Here is a 14,315-nt window from a genome sequence, read left to right as displayed (position 1 = left end):
TGGCATGTTCTGGCTCTGCATGTACTCCAGGACAATGCGCGTGGTGTTCATAGTGCTCATAATTGCCGCGGTGATCTGAGCGGGCTCCATGATCCCAGTGCTAGCTATGGCGCCTGGTCAGAAAAAAGGCGCGAAAGTAGTATCTGATGGACCAGGAGAAGGAGGGCGGGAGGGAGGGAGGGCCGAGTGACGACATGGCGTACAGGTACAGGAACAGGGAGAAACACAAACAACTGTCACACAGAATGGTCCCCCCAAAGATTAAACTGGAAACCCTGGGCTTAGCAGGCCGTTGATTTCACGGAGGAAGGGGAAGCAAATGAACACAGAACAAATCTATTTTTTACATCTTAAGGTGGCAGCCGACGCTGCAGCATGAGTGACAGCCATACCAGTATGACGATGACGGGTACCAATCATAATATGCCATCATCTGCCAAAAGGCAAGGGGCTGCTGCTGTGTAGCAATGCAGCCCCACGTCTGCCAGCCCCACGTCCGCCAGCACCCAGCATCGCCCTCGGCCTCTTCTGGGTGCTTAGCAGACAATATTGGGCAATTGGCAGAAAATAGTATATTATGACTGGTAACCGTCATCATCGAAACAGTAGCATGTCTGCCCAGGTGGCCATGATTGACAGCCATACCAGTACGACGACGATGGGTACCAGTCATAATATACCATCGCCTGCAAGGGGCTGGTGCAATGCAGCACTACGGCTGCCAGCCCCACGGCTATCACTCATGCTACACCGTCTACCGCCAAAAGGCAGTTAGCAGCTGCTGCTGTGTAGCAATGCAGTCCCACGTCTGCCGGCACCCAGAGGACATATGGTGACGGTGAGCTCAGCTGTGCTGAGCGGGCTCCATGTTGTCTGCACAGGTAACCCAGGTAACCCAGATAAAAAGGCGCGAATCTATTGTCTGCCGTTGCTGTGACGGGGGAGGGAGGGGCCTGACGACATGTACCCAGAACCGCCCGCGACACTGTTTTGCATCATCCGGGCATTGGGATCTCAACCCAGAATTCCAAGGGGCGGCAGAGACTGCGGGAACTGTGGGATAGCTGTGGGATAGCTACCCATAGTGCAATGCTCCGGAAGTCGACGCTAGCCTCGTACTGTGGACGCGGTCTGCCGACTAGAGCACCTAGAGCATTTTATTGTGTGGACATACACAATCGGCTGTATACAACCGATTTCAATAAAACCGGCTTCTATAAATTCGAACTAATTTCGTAGTGTAGACATACCCTTAGAATACAAGACAAAACGTCTATCTAGAGAAATATACTGACGCATAAAAGCTCTGTTGAACTCCTCAAGGTGCTTCCTTGATTTATACATCAAAGATATTAACAAATCAGTTTTTCTCTTCAAAGCAGAGGATTCCCAGGCAATTAATTTTGTGTCAGGAGTTCTACAAATCTTAGCGCTCTATAGCCTAGCCCTGACTCAATCTGATGAAACTCAGCACTACGGTTTAGGAAAAAACATTTAGAAGAGACTGATAGTTTTGTTTGAGGTGAGGGTGATGTCACACTCACTTCTAGGACCTGATATCATGATGATGAGTGCAGCATAAATATTTAGGCTGATTGCCAGACCCGAATGCTCAAAACATCATCTTCAAAGATAGCCACATCTACACTAAGAGTGTGTTACCAGTACAGGAATACTGATACACCAGTGATTCTCAACCTATTTATCATTGTGGGCCGCACATGTGGCCCACAATGTCTTACATGGGCTGCAGGTTGAGAACCACAGTGCCCCCCCAAAGCCACCCACAGTTCCTTATATCCTGTGCCCCCCGCCCAGAGACCCCTCCACAGAGTCGGGCCAGGAATGGAGCCCTGACCCCAGGGTCAGGCAGCCAGACCCTGTGCCTCGCACCGGGGTGCTGGGCAGCCGGACCCCACACCCCACCGCACGGGGCCGGGCAGCTCACAGTTAGGACCCAGACCCTGCCACATCGGGCCGGGCACCTGGGACCTATTTCCCGCTCATAGTCTTGGAAGAAGTGCCTACTGAGTGCTGCCACAGTTACATTCGGAGCCCTTTGGAGACAGGCTGCTGTGATGGCGATCTGGTTGCACATGCACCAATTCCAAAGCTTTACAGCCTCAGCACAGGAGGGGGAATCTCACTCCACCTTGGCAATGGATGTAAAACATGTATGACATATGGTCCATCATGATTTTTATGTGTTTGCCCCCAATCAGTGGTAAGAACTGGAAGCAGGCATATCTGACCACTCCGAGTTCCATGAGGTTGAGGTGTAAGCATGCCCTCTTGCAATGTCCACTTGCCCTGCATTATGTAAGTGTCTAGATGCACTCCCCACCCTAGCAGAGAGGCATCCGTTGTTATGATGACCATTGGGAGGGAAGTGCAAATGGAACTCCTGTGGACGTTGTGATGGCCTTTCCACCAATTGAGGGATTGTTTTACAGAGGTACATATGAAAAGCTGCATATTTAAACTGTGTTTTCTTGGTGAGTAAACCGTTGTGAGCCACCTTTGAAAACAGTGTATTCGGAGCCTCGTGTGTTCTGTAATGAAGATGGTGACTGCCATGCGCCTCAGCAACTGAAGACAGTTCTTGACTGTAGTTGGGGAGCTGAACTGAATTGTGTTGGGTATGTTGGAAAGGGCCACAAACCTGTGAAGAGAGAGATACACTCTTGCTATTACGGAATCGAGGTGTACCCCTCTGGATTCTAAACTTCGTACAGGGGTCAAAATGGATTTTTGAAAGTTCAATTGCAGGCCCAAATTTGAGGAAGAGATGTATGGCCTCGGAGGTTGCTCAAATCGTCTATTTCAGGGAGCAGCCCTTCAGCAGCCAATCGTCCAGGTACTAAGATACCTTTCCTGCGGAGCTGTACTGCTACTACCACCATGACTTTCAAAAAGACCCTCAGGGCAGACGACAGGCCGAAGGGGAGCACTGTATTGAAAGTGGTCATCATCAACAGTGAAATCATTTGTGGGATGGGTGAACAGCAATATGGAAATACAAATCCTGAAGGTCAAGGGCTGAGAACCAATCCCCTTACTCTACTGACAGAATTATCACTGTAAGTGTCATCATTTTGAATTTCTGTACTTTCACATAGGTATTTATAATCTCAGTCTAGGATGGGTCTCTAACCTCCACTCTTTTTTGGTACCAGAAAGTACCTTGAATAAAACCCCTTCCCTCTGTGCTGCTGGGGATTGATTCTGTGGCTCCCAAGCATGACAGAGTGTCTATTTCTTGATAAAGCAAGCTCTCATAAGAGGGGTCCCTGAAGAGTGACAAGCAAGGGGTGGGGTTCATTGGTGTATGTGCAGTAAAGTGGATGGTGTAGCCTGTGGAAATCATGTCCAAAACTCACTAGTCCATAGTGATCAACTCTCAGGAGCACCTGAAGTGGTGACGGTGTAGTCAAAGGGAGAAAGGATGGTGAATTGGTGCAGCTGAAGAGGTTGAGAATAGCAATTAGAGCCTTCAACCAACCCATCAAAATTGCTGCTTGGAGGTGGATGTGTGCGAGGAGGAAGGCTGAGAGGCAGAAAGTTTCCTTCTCTGGAATCTCTGCCTCTTTCGATGACATTCATACAACCTCTGAGAGGTAAAGTATTGAGCAGGGCAGGATATCTGGGCCATCTGGAACTTACTGAGTTCCCTCTTGTAGGTGGGAATGCCAAGAGAAGGAAAGGTAGTTCTAGAGTCCTTTAATGTTAGCAGAGACTCATCCGTACTATCTGCAAACAACTTAGACCCATCAAGAAGAAGGTCCTCTTCTGTATTCTGGACCACTTTTGCGAATCCAGAAAGTTGGAGCCAGGAAGCTCTTCTCATCACTACTGCTGTAGTGATTGAATGGGTGGCAGTATTAGCAGCATCAAAGGAAGGCTTGTGTGGCGTTATCTGATTAAAATATGACCATGTAGATCATTGTTGCTAACACTGTTGTATAATTGCAACAAGTATGTCAAGTAAGGTGTCTATGGAAAAGTTATGATTTGCTGAATATGATTATGCTATTTGTATGCATGTATTGCTTTTGTATTTGAAGTTATGAGTATTGGCTCTGTATTTCAAATATGTGGTAACGCCCACAAGGTCTTTAGCCTACACATCTTGAAGGGACTATTCAAGTTAAATAAGTAACACAACTCACAATAGACCATGGGAGATGCCTATCTATACTTAATCAACTTTCCTGTGAACATTGCATTTAGAGTATAGGTAATGAGTTTTGCTATGACTAAGCGAAATCATGCATGGACATGTGTCTTGCCCATGTGACCCCAAACACCATCTTGTTACTGTAATTTTCCACAGTGAGAACGATGGGTTTCTCTTCACTTGGCAGAGGCTATAAAAGGCACTGGAAACATAGCCATTTTGCCTCTTTCCTGCTCAAACCTCTGAACTATAAACTTATACTAATGGGAGCATTCTAACCTTCCAATGATTTGGAAGCAACCGGAGACTTAACAAGCGAGCAGTTTATTCCATCGCTGCTACAAACCTGATCCAAGAACTCTGCGATTATTGTATGTATTTAATTCCTTTAACCAAATTTTAACGCTCACCTTTTTCTTTCTTTCTATTAATAAATCTTTAGATATTAGATACTAAAGGACTGGCAACAGCACGATTATTGGGTAAGGTCTGAGTTATATATTGAGCTGGGTGTGGGGTGGTCCTTTGGGATCAGAAGAACCCTTTTGTTTGATGAAATTGGTTTTAAATAACCACTCATCATTCAGTCTAGTGTTTTTGATGGTGATACAAAGACTGGAATGCCTAAGGAAACTGCTTTTCTGACTTCTTGTTAGCCAGTGTGGTGAAACAGAAGTTTACTTTTGTTGCTGATTTGGTGTATCTTATGGGAGAATAACTACCAGTTTTGGGGTACGTCTGACCTATTTCTCAGTAGTTTGTCCTGAATCTGGCATTCTCAGTTGTGACCCACAGAGGCACCATGACAGCTTGCAGAGCTGTTCTGGCAAGTAATTGGCCCTCAACAATAATTGCTTGGAACTGATCCCTGTGTTCTGTTGGTAGGTAGACCACAACAGAGTTCAGTTTGGTATAACTGACATGGTTATATTTTGCCGTTGACATCTGATAATTAGGAATTCTAAATTTTAAGGAGGCTGACGAATAAGACTTCCCCCCCAGTAAATCCAGACGCTTATGATCTTTTTCTTGAGGCATGGTTTTAGTATGGTGCTGCCTTCCACTTTCATTAACTGTGTCAACTACCAAGAAGTTAAGTAAGGGATGGGAAAATAAAAACACAGTCCTTTGCCAGGATGTAATACTTCTTATCTTCTCTTTTCCATGTAGGTGGAATAGAAGATGGCGTGTGCCAGGTGATCTTTGCTGGGTCCAGAAGAGCTTTGTTAACAGGCAAAGTTATGTGGGCTGAACAGAGACTATCAAGCAGCTTATGAGGAGGCCCTTCCTTGTCCTCAAGAGGAATCTGCAACTCTTTTGATCAGATCCTGGAAGTGTTTAAAATCATCTGCCAGGGATGGAGGAGGCGGCATGACTGCTTCATTTGGAAATGAAGAGGAGATGTTGGCCGTAGGAGAAACCTCTTCATCAGCTCTAGCTTCCTGCTCCTCAAAAGATTTCAGTTGAGGGTCAGGTCTCCTGGAAGGAGCAGGTGAAGCAGGTTGCCCTTTTTTATGGCGGGTGGTTCTGGATGCTCTGGAAGACTGTTGGTGATAAGCCACCCAAGGGTCCCAATATGGGGAAGGAGGCGTGCATAAGTCATAGGAGGTGGAACCCAAGGGTGCTCAAACCAATGAGGTGTTGGTGGTAGTCATGAGCCACGAGTAGTTACAGTTCAGTTGAGGCTTCTGGAAAGGGGCCTCTACAGGAATAAGGGGGAGAACGCTGTATTGACACTTGAGACACCAAGGCAAGGTCTTCGTCAGAATCCTCTTCCTCAAGCTAACTCTGGAATGGTGGAGTACCTGGAGAGATCTCAGGTGAAAACGTCAGTATCAGGCGAATTTCAGGCAATCTTGATGTTCTCGGTACCAACAGCACATCAGAGCCAAACAGCAGAGAATTGGACGTCTCAGATACAGCCAGGTCCCAGGTGAAATGGAACTCCTGTGGTACCGAGAGTGTTATCGGTACCAAGCCTGCAGTCTGCACTGAGGTGATCATAGCCAACAGTGGTGACAGTACTACAGATCTCGGGCACTCAGCGGGAAGTGTGGTTGCTGATGGTACCAAAGGTCTTGAGTGCTCCAACAAAAGCATAATTGGAGCCTGAGCGGGCTTCTTCAGTACTGAGGAAGCAGAGCTAGAGCCCTTCTTGCTGCCTTGGTCCGTTAACAATACCTCTCTGGGCCCAAGGCTTTGCCATCTTTTGGTCTAGCCATGCCCTGGCTTCCTGAGGAGCCAGCAGCCTTGTGAGTACATGATAGAGCTGGTGACGTTGGGGTAGCTGATGATACCAACAACCTTGGCTTTTTAGAGGTAGATTCTCTACCTTGTGAGTCAGGGACACGTTCCGTTGAGGACTTACGGAAAGAGACCTGAGTCTTCCTCTTAGATGACCTGGGGCATAAAGGTCGTGGAGGCAGCAGACTAGCTTGGAGACGGGCACACCTAGGGGACGGGGCAAAGGGGAGTGTCTATTGGCCTGGGGCAGAAGATAGGTGTAGAATTCTCCTTCATGAGCTTTATCTCTCTGTTTTTTCTGGCTCTTGATTTCATTGCCAGACAAAAGTTACACTTCTGGACAACATGCGATTTCCCGAGACAATGGATGCAGTGGAGTACCTGTCACTGACCAGGATCGCCTCCCAGCATCACAGACAGCATCTGAAGCTGGGAGAACTGGGCATAACCTCCCAGTAAAAGAAATAACTACCCACTAGCTAATATCTATCTAAATATAAATAAAATAAAATAGTATTTAAAGAAAAAATAAGCTAAAAAATTACTATTTACTAAGTATAGAAACGAATGCTAATACTACTACTGATTATTAATAAAAGTAGCGGAAAGTTGAGGAAATCTCAACAAGACAACTGTCAGATCTCTGTCTCAGGCTGAGGTGGCTGAGAAAGAACTGAGGGTAGTTCGCCTATGCAGTGCTATATAACAATGGCACGGGGCACGAGACTGACTGACACACATGCACAGGCTGAATAGACACTGCTATGAGAAATCTCCAATCAAAGGTACAGGGGGTGCTAGCACACCTAGAGTGGAGCACCCATAGGGACACTACTCGAAGAAGAATCAGAGCTTTCAGAGTTCCAGAGAAAACTCTGCCTTCCTATTCAGAGACACTAAACTGAGCAGCAACATGGCTGCAGTCAAACAGATATGTAAGCATACCATGCTGCTAGCCTAGCTGGGAAAAAAGAGATGGGGAAATAAAAAAACTATAAGAGAAACCCCTTGCTCTGCCATCACAATGTACAAAAGGTCGATAAAAGCCAGTACCATATGACTGATAGAGCAGCAGATTCTCATTTAAGAGAACTTTTGTTTTCTTGCTGTAATCTTTTAGTACTTCCATGTGTTTCCAAAAATCCTTGTGAAGAGTAAGACACAAATTAATTTTACAAACCAAATCTCTGAACAACCTAGTCTTTAGCCACAGGGCTACTTACCTCAATGTTGTTAAAAAATACTTTAAAATAGGATGGAGATGGAATCTACGGTTGTACTGCATTGGTAATCTGTAGCTAACTTGATAACACCTAAATATTCCTTAAAGCTTTCTTTCTTTTTCTTTATGTTGCCACTGACTTTGTCTTACAATTCCAACTATGTTACCACATATCAAGTGGTACTAAGGATTTCCTGACACAGGCAATAACAGCAGTGTCAATTTTGGGAACTATGCCCCAGATTCACTGGCTATCATTTGGAATTCAGCTGATCAAGAGATTTGGGAAAAGCATGCTTAGTCAGGGGCATCCAAGGTGTACTTAGACATTTTTGCACGTTCTCATGAATATAAAAAGCAAAATCCTTTTCACTCCTTTGGGTAACCGGGATTTAGAGGATTTCTTGCTTTTAGAAACAAGGAAAAATCTAGGGCTTTTGACGTCTGTCTGCAATGTCTCAGTTTCACCATGTTTGTTTTAATATTATCAACTTCAAAAACTTATCTTCAGGAACCTCAGGGGACTGTTTCTCTAAAGAAAAAATGCTGCCCTCTTCTGTAGAACTGTTAGAAAAGGACAAAGGCATGACAATTTGCTTGTAGGGCTGCTTGGGGTTTTTTTTTTAGGTTTAATAAGGAGCCACGACAGGATAGATTAAGAGGGCCACTGTGACTGATTAGCCAATGTCTGTTGAGAAATCATATTTCATATGAATTGGAACTAAGAAAGTAGGGTCACTTTAAAATTATGACAGAGAGATACTGACAAATTGCCTTAAGTTTAAAAATATAAAAGGACAGTCAACTTAAAACTAATTGTTGTAAACAAATAATTCTTTACTTATATTAATAATTAGCAGCTTGGATTACGAAAAATTAAATAATTTATTTACTTTTTTTAAAAGAATTTTAACAGAGTATGAAATATTCATTCTTTGTGCTGAAATGAAGAATTTTTCACATGTAAAAGTGGGCCAGATCCTGCAAATCAGATAACATTGTGTAAGAAAGATTACTTTATATCTAACAGTATCATAGCAGCATTTGAAATGCTAGGAAAAATAACTATACCTACAGTAGGGTGACCAGATGTCCCAATAAAATCGGGACTGTCCCGATATTTAACTCTTTGTCCCTCGTCCTGATCAATGTATGATCGGGACGCCATTTGTCCCGATATTCAGGTACGGAGGCGAGTGGGAGGGAGGTGCCAACTCTGTGGGTGCTCCAGGGTTGGAGCACCCACGGGGGAAAATTGCACCCAAGCTCCCCCCTCCTCGCCTCCTTCTACCCCCCCCGAGCACCACATCCCCACTCCGCCCCCTCGCACAGCACTTCCTGCTGCCTAACAGCTGTTTGGCGATGCTTGGCGCTTTCCAGGAGGGAGGGGGGAGGAGCAGGGATGCGGTGTGCACAGGGGAGGAACTGGAGAAGAGGCAGGGCAGGGGCGGGTACTTGGGGGAAGAGGCGGGGGGTGGGCGAGCACCCACCCGGCAGAGGGGAAGTCGGCGCCGTAGGGGTGATTGGCGGGCGGGAAGGGTGAAGAGGCAAGTGGCGGGTGGGAAGGGTGAAGATGCGAGCGAGCGGTGGGTGAGGAGGCGAACGGTGGGTGGGGGACTGAGGAGGGATGCAGCAAGCCAGCAGAGGGCCAGGGGGAAGAGGAAGGACGTGGGGGGGGCAAGTGGGGAGGTGGCGGGACCTGGGGCAGAGTGGGGCCGGAGCCTGGGAGAAACAGGGGTGGACTGTGGCGGGGCTGACAGCACCCCAATGTGTCCTGATATTTTAGTGTTGTCTTCTGGTCACCCTAACCTACTGTAAAGGGGGGGTATCATTAAAAGCGATATGGCAATCATACTGGGATAGGAACAAGGAACAGCGGTTACTTCACTCTCCCTGAGAGAACATTATTGTTAAGATGTTAATGCCACAGATACTTTCTTGGTTAATATGATAATGAGTAAGTTGACACCTGACCACATCAAAAGAGTGTATAACAGGATGGCAAAAAAAGGAAACTGACATTGGGATCTGAACAGACATCTAGTATGTCATGGAGAATGGCATATGTCCAAATCCTGGTGAAACTGACAAAGAGAGGTCTAGAAACATAAGCATTAAATTTGCTGATCTCTTTTCTGTGATTTAAACAATTTGGGCCTATCTGTGCAAGACAAGGGAGTTTCAGGCCTAGGTACGTCTTCTGTGCCTTTTAACCTTGCTTTGACTTGATCTTTTCTTAATTTTGTAATAAACTAGGGTTTATTTAAAGACACATTTGTATCTTAGACTGAGGTAATTCACTATAGCTTGTCAGACGAGAGGTAAAATGATCCTTTGGCCTATGCAGAAAAGCCTGAATCTAAACCCAGTTCAGGTCAAACTTCTATTACAAAAGGTAAATTTTGATTCTGCAGAATCTGAATATATCATATTTGCTAAAGAAAAACATGAAGCAAGACAGATCCAGCTCATAAACTGTGTTTGACCTCCTGGAATTAGAAGAACAGGAGTACTTGTGGCACGTTAGAGATGAACAAATTTATTTGAGCATAAGCTTTCATGGGCTACAGCCCACTTCATCAGATGCATAGAATGGAACATATAGTAAGAAGATATATATACACACACATACAGAGAACATGAAAATTTGCAAACTAGATACCATTAATTTGGGCTTGAATGGAGACTGGGAGTGGCTGGGTCATTACGCAAATTGAATCTATTTCCCCATGTTAAGTATCCTCACACCTTCTTGTCAACTGTCTGAAATGGGCCATCTTGATTATCACAAAAGTTTTTTTTCTCCTGCTGATAATAGCTCATCTTAATTAATTAGCCTCTTAGAGTTGGTATGACAACTTCCACCTTTTCATGTTCTCTGTGTGTATATATATATAATCTTCTTACTATATGTTCCATTCTATGCATCTGATGAATTGGGCTATAGCCCACGAAAGCTTATGCTCAAATAAATCTGTTAGTCTCTAAAGTGCCAGAAGTACTCCTGTTCTTTTTGCGGATACAGACTAACACGGCTGATACTCTGAAACCTGGAATTAGAAGAACTCTCTTTTTCTAACTAAAATACTTAACGAAAGATTCATGGAGCAAATTAAAATGGAGTCATAAAACAATGCAGGTAAAAACATAAAACCAGAAATAATGTTACAAAAATATTGATATGTTGTTATTTCTTGTTTTCTCCATTTGAAGATTATTAGACATGCTGTATCATGATGATATGTCATTTCTATACAGTACTTCTAGGTGGAAAGAAAGATTAATATGCCACCTAGAGGACAAAAGAATGATAACAAAATATGCCACATTCTGTAATGTTTCCAAGCTTCAAAATAAAAACATTTTCAGAATATATGCATCCTGTAAATGTGAAATTAAATACAATATGCTGGTCAAGTATTGATACATGTTTTATAATTAATGTCAGTATTATATTAGTAGTATAAGAAGAAGATTTTAGGATATTATAATTGAATTTTTACACTTTGGGATTACAAAAATCAGGTAATATATCAAGCAATGCAATCTTACTTAACCGCATGTGTTAAATACAAGATTTTGTTTGCCTGTCCTGTTGTAAGATTTTGTGTACATGGTTTTTAAACAAATAAGAGCAGGACTAGCCAAACAAAAAAAGCAAACAAAAATATAAGTAATTGTTATAGTGCAGAAAAGACAGCTATTGGTACAAACACATCTATGGGTCCCTTCTTTGAAAATATATAGTAGGGCATATACAGTCTGACAGAACTACTGATTAATTGCCAAAAAAGAAAATAGCACACGTTTCTGAAAATGGAAAACCATTGTAGTTTTATCAGCTCATATTGTTCCTGTTGATTTCAGTAGGAGTTATGCACAGAGATTGAAGGCTTTAATGTTCTGAAAGTAGAACTAAAATATCTAGGGTGTAGAAGTAGAAAAGATTAAACACATTTGTGAAAACCTAAAAACATGGGGAGCAAAGATGTTACTAAGTACTAAAACTGTTTATTTATTTTCCTTAATTACACAGAGCAACGTTGTTCCATTCTCCAAAGAATTAAGAAATTTCTCTATTATTTGTCTTTACATCATCTATGTTTGAGTTATATCACGTAAACTAAAACTAAACTATTTATTGAAAAATCTCAGTTAGGATTGCTGTGATGCCTCATAGCATTAAGGATTCATGTCCAGTTTTCAGAAACAGTAAGACTTGGCATTGCATAATTTAAACTGAAACAAAATGACTAAAACATTCTTGATGTTCTTCACTTTTAATCTGAGACTGTAACTTCAAATGTTTAAACATATTGTTCTCTGAACATATCTGAACAGGCTGGTTGTATGCTCCAGCCTCTTTTTATGAGCTGCAGGTGTTCTTTATCAGGTTCCCACTTTCTCTGTCACTAAAGCTCTAGGATGTGAAGCTTGCCTTTCTTGTTGAATAGAACGCAACCATGCATATTCTTCCTTGTCTTTTCCTGTATTCAGAGCAAATTTGTATGGAACATATTTTAATAATAATGCAAGGAATTGGCTGTTGTATCTGAAATTGTTTTGGAAGAACTATGAAGTATCAACAAAATATATACTGTAGTGAGCCACCTTCAGGTCATAACGTATTATAAAGAACACTATAATTTTTGTTGTTGTTGTTGACTTCTGCAACATTATTGAGCAGCATCTCATGGAGACTAATGGCTACAGAAATAATTATAAAACATGGCCCTGATTCTACAAATGCTTTGCTCACAACTGTAACACAACTGCAGGTTTTCTGGCAGACAACACTGCTGGAGCTCAGCTCTTGATAATGGGTTGGAAAAGAATGTAATCTTACATAGAACAGCAAATGCAAAATAAGCATTCACAAAACTCTGATAAATATTACTTTGACATTTTTTCTGTAAATTAAAATATAGAACATGTATGCAAATAACCTGAAATGGAACATATTTTAAAATCAAACTTTTTAAAAATTTTCCTTAGTTTTTTTCTACAAACATTTCCATTATAATAAATTAAATTAGTCAATTTACCACTTAAGTTGTTGACATTTTTTTTTTTTGTGACAATCACCCCATTTCTTGAATGGAGACACTGTCTGGAAACATGGGCAGTGATGACATTTGCAGCAGGGCACATAAAACAGGCTGGCAAACTCCTAGCTGCTGTGCTTAGAACCTGCCAAAGATGGCCCATCTGTCATGGACACCAATCATGTTCTAAATTTCCAGCTTGAGGAATAAGGACTCCAGCTCAGGGGAAAGGGGGAACCCAGCATGAGCCCCAGCTTTTTCAAGATAGGAGGCAAAAGAAGGTGGCTGGTAATATCTCACTGCCCCTACAAGACAAGCTCGGAAGCAAGGAAGGGGAAGAAAAAACTTTAGGAGATGGGTTCAGATTTAAATCTCAGAAACTTTGAAGTAGGAGGAAGTGAGCAAGTGGGAGCCACTTGAAAGCAAAGAGGCAAACAGCATTGAGGCTGCATTAGATTCTGTATCTTTCTTCTCCTATTTGCTGATGGCAACATCTCCCTTTCCCATCCCCAGCTAGTATCCCCTATACTTCTCCCTTCAAGTAGCTCCAGGTGAAGCTGGCTCCCCACATAGCATGGAGTACAAAGGTGTTGGGGAGAAAGGCAGTAGGAAAGGAGAGGGAATGTAGATGCTGCTGTTGGCAGGTTAAAGTAGATAAAAGGAACTGAAACATCCTTCTACCCTTACTCATCTTCGCCTTTCTCCAAGTCCTTCCTGAGCAAACAATATAACCATCACTTCTCCTTTTTTCTCCCTAAATGCTGAGACTCAAGCTCGCCGATCTCCTAAGATGCGGTTTTGAAGCAGAAGGACTGAGGAATTTAGCTGGTGAAGACTGAAAGAGAATTATCTTACTCTGCTACGAGCTTCAAGTATGGCTTACCTGTTCTACCTCTGTGTCCTGCCATAGATATCACAGTACCCATCCAGCCCCTGCTTCCAAACTAAGAATTGGAAGAAAGGTCACAAAAACAACATCTCTTTTAGCTTAAGTTGTAAATGGACATTTTTCCAAAACAAAAACAAATTAGGCTCTCACATTATGAAAAGACTTTCCAAATTTGTAAGGATGTTTTTAGGTTGCAAGCTATACTTAAACGTAAGCACTCGTACATGAGATGTATTGCTTTTTGCTAGGCAAAATTATTTAATCTTTAAAAATATGGTGTCCATTAAAATACACTTTCAGTTTTATTACATATATAATTAAAATTTCTAATTCCTCCATCAAGAAAATCTTACCCTTGCACCCACATGAAAAATACAACCTGTTTTTTTTTTTGTTTTTTTTTTTAACTGGACCTCAGCCAGAACTCCGTTTTTATGCTTGGAAATGCTTACAGATACAATTTTGCACCTGGAACTATTTCCAGATGCAAAAGATATAATTTTGACATCTCAGTACCTGTGTACTTAGCTATCTACACGGCAATCATGGGGGGATGATTGCAGCTTGTGTAGATGTACCTTAGCTAGCTTTAATCTAGCAAGCTTGGATACCAATAAAGCCACAGCAGCACAAGCTTCAGCATGGCTGTACAAGCCCACTCAGAACCCTGGGTAATTTCTCAGCTGGCTAGCCTGAGCTGAAGCCCAGGCTGCCGTGGCTTCACTGCTAACAGTACCT

At 42.8% G+C, this 14,315-nt stretch overlaps 1 protein-coding gene across 4 annotated transcripts in view; it reads right to left on the bottom strand.

Annotated features, from left to right (window-relative positions):
* SYT14 (synaptotagmin 14) overlaps nt 1–14,315 on the bottom strand; it is a 179,184-nt gene that overhangs the window by 87,102 nt on the left and 77,767 nt on the right. The window lies entirely within an intron of this gene.

The sequence above is a fragment of the Trachemys scripta genome, chromosome 3, assembly GCF_013100865.1.
Source record: "Trachemys scripta elegans isolate TJP31775 chromosome 3, CAS_Tse_1.0, whole genome shotgun sequence".
Classification (NCBI taxonomy): domain Eukaryota; kingdom Metazoa; phylum Chordata; order Testudines; family Emydidae; genus Trachemys; species Trachemys scripta.
Note: the sequence above shows the minus strand (reverse complement) of the source record. Positions and strands in the feature narration are given on the sequence as shown.